We start from the raw sequence: 7,288 nt of genomic DNA, 5'->3' as shown, positions 1-7,288 counted from the left end.
GCTTCTAAAACAAGGGGAAAAGCTACAGGCGAATATTTCTTCAAGGGAAAACATAAAAATGTCGGGTTTGGGGGCTAAAGCTGTTTACAATCACACAAAGATGACGTTTTGGAAAGTAACAGTATATTTGCATTGTTTTTGCCGCAGCTACATGACTCCAATATGCGTTTCTTTTTTTTTAAGAGAGTGTATATTCTTCATGTTATATATCCCAAAATTGCAAGTGCGTTTTATTATATAGGTTGAACCTATTGATTTAATAATTGCAATTGTCAATCAACAGGAACATCTAAAATGTCTATTTCAACTGAAAACAGAAGTGTAGCAGAGGTGGTTGAAATCCTGATGTGGAAACATTCAGACTGTTTGTTGTTTGTAACAACCGAGTAATGTTTTTTAAGTACCTTAGTTTGTATTTAGAATATAAACTTTTTAAGAAAATCAATAAAAAAGAAGCCTTAATGAGATATTATATTTATAACCAGCCATTATATTTCTCCAAAATCACATAAAGGAACTTAGGCCATAATTAATTCGTTTGGAAATAATAAAATATTTAACATGGAAATAACCTCATTGTAATTCGTACTTACCAAATCGGAATTCATTACTCCGTTTGACTTTGGCGTTAAATCAAGCGTTTGTCTTTTTCCAATTTCCACATATCGATCTCACCGATGCGTAATTACTACATGTATTGTGCAATCGCCAACTAATTAATCACCGATTGCAACGCTCTAACGCCTTAAACGGACGACGTTGTTTACAGAACGTAGTGACGTTATTGTCCTCGTGTTGTGTTGCCAGCAGCATAATCAATGCCTACCAACAAGGTCAGGGCATCTATAGTGTCACGCGTGTCAAAATATTGTCGTATCTTTTACGTATTTTACACCTGACTCGAATCGATTGGTTATTGATTATTACCCACTAGCATGTTCACAGCATGACGTCAATAGCTTACAAAACAGAATCAATGCCTTCTGTCGCCTCAAGTGATTACGACTAAGATAACGTCGTGTTTTTATATCTGTTCCGTTGACGTCCTTGGTATGGTATTCACCTTGTCCAGAGATCGAGGTAAAATGAAGTGATACGTGTTTACGTCAGTGCCTGGTTTTGTTTTGTGTGTTACTTTTATGTAAACATCCGGGTTAAAGAAGGTTTACTGTAAAAAATTGGATTGGATTGTGGAAAAAACAAAATAGAAAAATTAAAAAATAAAATAGACAAATAGATAAATAAATAGATAGATAGATACATACATAGATACATAGATTGATTGATTGAATGAACGAATAAATAATACAAACAGACAGAAACACACATGCGCGCGCACGCACACACACACACACACACACACACACGAAAAATTCCATCGAAAAAATATTTGTTAGAGCCCGGCAGTTAATCAAACACAATTATATCAGTGCGCGAGTTTAGATGAATGGTTGTTTTGCGTGTCACCTTGCCATGAACTTGAAAATAACGAACATGGGATGTCATTACAAACTTGGGTTTGTTCTCACGATCACCAGATCCTGACATGCCCGGGGGACGCAACTCGGTCGATAACAACTCCTAAGACTCCAGGGCCTAGATTTTCGAAGCTTTCTGAGCGCTATGGCATTCGTAAGTGCCATACATTAACATTAACTTACGACTATCTTAGCGCTAAGAGAGCTTCGAAAACCTTTCTTGAGTTCGCGGCTACCAAGCTTGACATGTGCAGAACTTTTACACCTTCGCTGTGACCTTTAAAATGACCTCAAGGTCACTAAATTCAAGTGGTGTCGGTAAATCTCGTCAATAAACCTTGGTACCAAATTTGAGCAAAATCCATCATTTCTTTCTCGAGTTCATTCAGTAAACAGAAGGGGGAGTCATTTGAACAAGCCATTGTAGTTTCAAATTGCTTTTTTGTGCAGTTTAATATCTAAGTTTGATTCTAGCCGACCTCTGCCAATCTCAAACATACAAAAATGTTTCTTGCATATTTTGTTTCCTGAAGTTTGTGATGCATTTTATTGCAGATTTTACGGGTTTTTTGGTAGTACCAAGCCAAGATACAAAGTCACACAAAATGGGGATCGTGAAGCTGCAACATAGCAAAACCAATTTGCTTGAGGCTGACAGATAATATGTAGAAAAATAAAACATAAAAACAGCTGCATTTGTATCATATTCTAGGTGAGACTGACTACTTTTTGAACGTCTCTCGCAGATATATCCGTTCGAATACCCACCCGTCCACCCCTCCGACTCTACATGCATGTAAGTCTGTTAGATATACCCATTCCACTCTCTTGGAAACTCTACAGTTACGTCTTGGAGTCCCTGGCGATGCGTTATTATGGTTTTTAATCGTATCTCACAGGACGCAAGCAATCAGTTAACATCGTCGGGTAAGGTCTGAGAGCAGAGAATTAAGGTTATATATCGATTATATATCAGGACGAATATCATTTTCGTCATTTAGCTAAGATTTGTCAATTCTTTCTTGGGTTGTCGCGCTAACAATCTTTATATTGGCAAAACCCTCAGACTTTTCCTGTGAATCTCTTGTCTCGGTGAATCTCGCCAATATACCTTGGTACCAAAATTGAACAAAATCCATCATTTCTTTCTTGAGTTATCGCTCTAACAAGCTTATATGATGTATGAAATGCAACGAAAACAAACACACGCGTATTTACGAGTGATAAAACTGTTATTACAATTTACGTATATAGTAATTGCATTTTACCGCAACGTAATTATAATGTACGCCAATTTTATATTACAATTTGCGTATTACAATTTACGTCAATTTTATTACAATTTACGTTTTTATTACAATTTACGTCATGTGTATTACTGCAAGTATTACAATTTGCGTTTGTATTACAATTTACGTCTTAACATCCGCCGTTTCGGCGAATCTAGGGCTGCCGTGGCCGCCTGGAACATAGTGTAACCCAAGCATAAACACTGAACGGTTCCAGATTTTTGCTTTAAAACCATAAAGATACAATATGTGAAGACTATATCAGGCGTCCCCTATCGTTATATTGATATAATATTGAATCCGGTGCAAAACAGGACTCACTCAAAAGCTCACTCACTCTACCTTTGTCATATAAACACAGCACAGTGCCTTGATATCAGAGAATTTACATATTTATTGAATGACAGACATTTGGTCGCGAACCTTACATCAAAGACAAATCTTGGAATGTGCTGCGTCAGCTATCTGTTAATGTCATACGTCCAGACTAAAATGTGGCAGCAGCAGGGTGGCCTAGTGGTTAAAGCGTTCGCTCGTGACGGCGAATGCCCGGGTTTGATTCCCAACATGAGTACAATGTGTGAAGCCCATTTCTGGTATACCCAGTCCTGAATATTGCTGAAAGCGGTGTAAACTATACTCACTCGGCAGACTAAAATAATTGGTTGACAGATTTGAAGCATTTCTCTTGTTGCTTTTGTTTAAAGTGAGTGAGTAAGTTTATTCTTTCGCCGCCTTTAGCAATATTCCGGCAATATCACGGCGGGGACACCAGAAATGGGCTTCACACCTTGTACCCATGTGAGGAATTGAACCCGGGTCTTCGGCGTGACGAGCGAAAGCTTTAACCACAAGGCTACCCCACAGCCCCTGTCCCCTTAAGAACTGCCCTCAACAATACAACAATACATTATCTCCAGGAACTAGTCAACCTCCACAAGCCTGGAAGGTCACTCAGATCAGCTAGTCAGCAAAGCTTAGATATTCCTTTTGTCCGAACCACAACATACGGGGACAGATCATTAAGCAGAGGGGTTCTGTACTCTGGAATGGATTACCTGAAAATGTCAGAAAATCGGAAAATATCAACAGTTTTTCCGATCTTGTCTCAAAACCATCCTCTTCAAAAGAGCATTCGACTAAGCGCACATGAGCAGGACTCTGGATATGTAGCGCTATACAAATGTCTAATTTGATTTGATTTGATATACCCCTTAGAAACCCACCCCCAACCCACCCCCACTTTATATGTATACACATCAAAACCTCAACAGATATTTGCGAAAAGAAATGATACAGAGGACAGTTAGAGATTTTATATCGATTATATATCAGGACGAATATCATTTTGGTCATTTGGCTAAGATTTGTCAATTCTTTCTTGGGTTATCGCGCTAATACTCTTTATATTGGCAAAACCCTCAGATGTTTGCTGTGACCTTGCAAATTATCTCAAGGTCACTCAATTTCACTTGTTTCGGTGAATCTCGCCAATATACCTTGGTACCAAAATTTAACAAAATCCATCATTTCTTTCTTGAGTTGTCACCCTAACAAGCTTATATGATGTATGGAATGCAACGAAAAACAAACACACGCGTATTTACGAGTGATTAAAACTGTTATTACAATTTACGTAAATATTTACTAGTATTACATTTACCGCAACGAAAATTATTACAATGTACGTAAATATGTATTACAATTTGCGTATTACAATTTACGTCAATTTTTATTACAATTTACGTCAAGTTTATTACTGCAAGTATTATAATTTGCGTTTGTATTACAATTAACGTCGTAACATCCCTGTTTCGGCGAAACGGGGCTGCCGTGGCCGCCAGGAACATAGTGTAACCCTAGCATAAACACTGAACGGTTCCAGATTTTTGCTTTTACCATAAAGATACAATATGTGAAGAATATATCAGGCGTCCCTATCGTTATATTGATATAATATTGAATCCGGTGCAAATGTGTATATTCATTAGGACTGGAAAAGTTTCCGTACAGTGGGACCCTTAAATATTGGGTTTAGAATTAATCTTCTGCAACCTGTCCAAAGATGCAAAAAAACAAGATCGGGTGGTCAGGCTCGCTGAAATGGATGATGCATGCCATCGTATCCCAAATACGTAGATCCCTGCTTATGATATCAATCACTGGACTGTCTGGTCGACTTATCTACAGACTGCGTCGTGTACTTTTAATATTACTGAGTTAGCGTTAAACGACACATAAACAATTCTGCTGAATGTAACTCAAGCGTCACTCAGAGAATCCTCTTCATTTGCACTTTAAAAAAACTCGCTCTGATCCAGGACCAAAAAACGTTCAATTTCATTTCTATACCTAATAAACATCGACTGCAATAAATAGCAAACTTCCGTACCAACAAACACGGCACGCGATGAACACAACCATATTGCATTCAATTATACGTTCCCGGAAGCCGAGGACTCTGATGTAATGATGTTTAGAACATCAATGGATTCTCTCTTGTGTTTGATGTGGGATAATCTGGCGCACACTCCGGACAAATATTCCCCAGCGGCTAAGCTCTACTTCCGAGTCACAATGTGCCATGTAGCTTTGTTTGGTAATCTAAAAGCTTAGCAGTTAATATTATTTGATGTATAAGGTCCAATAGCTAGGTGACATGGGTATGAGATTGGTGCATTTCTACAGAGACGTGCATACCCATGTGCGTGCGTGCGTTTGATTGGTTATACCTGCTTGGATATCAGTTCTCTAGGTACCATTCTATGGTTGAAGACGGAGATCCTTCTCCATTATCTTTACCTCCTTAATGCCAAGCGTTAGGGGAACATGAAGTACCATCGTCTTTTGGTGTAAGGCGGCCAGGAACCAAACCACAGACCTTCGACTCACCTGGCAGACACTTTGTCCACTAGACTACGAAGGCAGCCATCTTTCACTGGATGTCTGTTTATATGTACAACAAAGGTATGTTAAATTGTTATTGTATCTAAAATAATGTACTTGATCATACAGATGTATTATGATAATTGCAAGGATAATCACGAGACGCCATTACGATCATCGAAACCTGTTCACAACATATCAGTTTTTTTGCTTGACGCTTGAGTAATGTTGAGATAAACCAGTAAATTTGGTGAGGTTGTGTGTGCATCTGTGTGCCTTCAGGAACATTCATGCTTAAGCACGACAACATATAATATACAGTCCAGGGTCCAGATTTTCGAAGCTCTCTTAGCGCAAAGATAGTCGTAAGTGCCATACATTAACCTTAACTTACGACTATCTTAGCGCTAAGAGAGCTTCGAAAATATAGGCCCTGGTGTCCGCAGTCATCTTTCACTGGGTGTCTGTTTATATGTACAACAAAGGTATGTTAATATATCCGACATAATGTAACCGATCATACAGATTTATTGATGAGGGATGGCCTATGATCATTACCAAAATTAATTACTAGACGGCTTTATATTCAGCAATATTCAAGATGAAGGGCAACAGCCTGTATAAAAACGATCAATCAGGTGATTGATAGCATGAACAACGACCAAGGATATCAGGATACGCATCATTTACCATGGCAACTAGCCTGTCCATCAGATCCATTAGGTTGTCTCTAAGGGCCATTATAGGTTGTTTGGAAACAGTCCTACTCCAGAAATCTCGCGGAGTCTTCTATGTTGTTATCGCAAAGAGAAGATCGCTCCTTGCATGGCATAAAGATTCAGAGAGACAAAAACGAACTCTCCACAAGAGGATGACTTCATCTTTCCAACGTTTAACTTTCCTTTAATGCTGAGCAATTTTCCAACATCATCCGTTGGTGTCTACATTTCAGAACGTTTGAAGTTCAATCGAGCATGTTCTTTCTGTTAATATTTCACTGTTCTCTGCAATAAACTAGAAGTTGTCATCCATAAAGTTGTAGTCATCGTTACTGAGTTTATAACTTCAAGATGGCGAAGTTGGGGCCATGCAGGTAGCAAAAGAACTTAAGTCCCCACTGCCCGGAGTATGGTGATCTACCTTTAGTTGTTGGCGATCTATAGCCTGTTTGTATTTTGTTTCGTTCTCTTTAATAATATCGTTTTATGATTACATGCTAGTTTGACCTTGATATATGTGATGCTCTAGTAGTTTTACAGTTCTTCAACGACAGGCTTTTAATTTCAAATTTTATTCATATTTGATATAATAATTAACTGTTGAAATATTGTAGATGTGGCGATATATATGAACTAACTCACTCTGTAGAAGGCCGATCAAACAATAACAGCATTTGTTTTGTTACGCAATGTCACGTGACCAAGGCCACATACATCACCTGCAGCAGGCAGATTGTCCAGAGAGTCCAGTATGACATTACACGGCAACTGTTGAAACACGCCCTCTGGTCGATATAAGGTCGGGGAGTTAGGTATATATGGCCACTTGGCTTGTAGTACACGGCGCTCAGAGACTTATAACTTGCAGTGGTGATTCGGTGAAGGTATGTTGATTTAATTCCTTTAATGGTTTCTT

At 38.5% G+C, this 7,288-nt stretch overlaps 1 protein-coding gene across 1 annotated transcript in view; it reads left to right on the top strand.

Annotated features, from left to right (window-relative positions):
* The first annotated feature begins 5,458 nt into the window (after nt 1-5,458).
* LOC124273401 (nematocin receptor 1-like) overlaps nt 5,459-7,288 on the top strand; it is a 28,506-nt gene continuing 26,676 nt past the window's right edge. Inside the window, 1 exon segment of the mRNA XM_046708663.1 lies at nt 5,459-5,734. The gene's annotated coding sequence lies outside the window, so the exon portion shown is untranslated.

This window comes from Haliotis rubra, unplaced genomic scaffold, assembly GCF_003918875.1.
Source record: "Haliotis rubra isolate DU_JTF1 unplaced genomic scaffold, ASM391887v1 Scf180, whole genome shotgun sequence".
NCBI classification, from domain to species: Eukaryota; Metazoa; Mollusca; class Gastropoda; order Lepetellida; family Haliotidae; genus Haliotis; species Haliotis rubra.
This window is presented reverse-complemented; position numbering and strand designations above follow the sequence as displayed.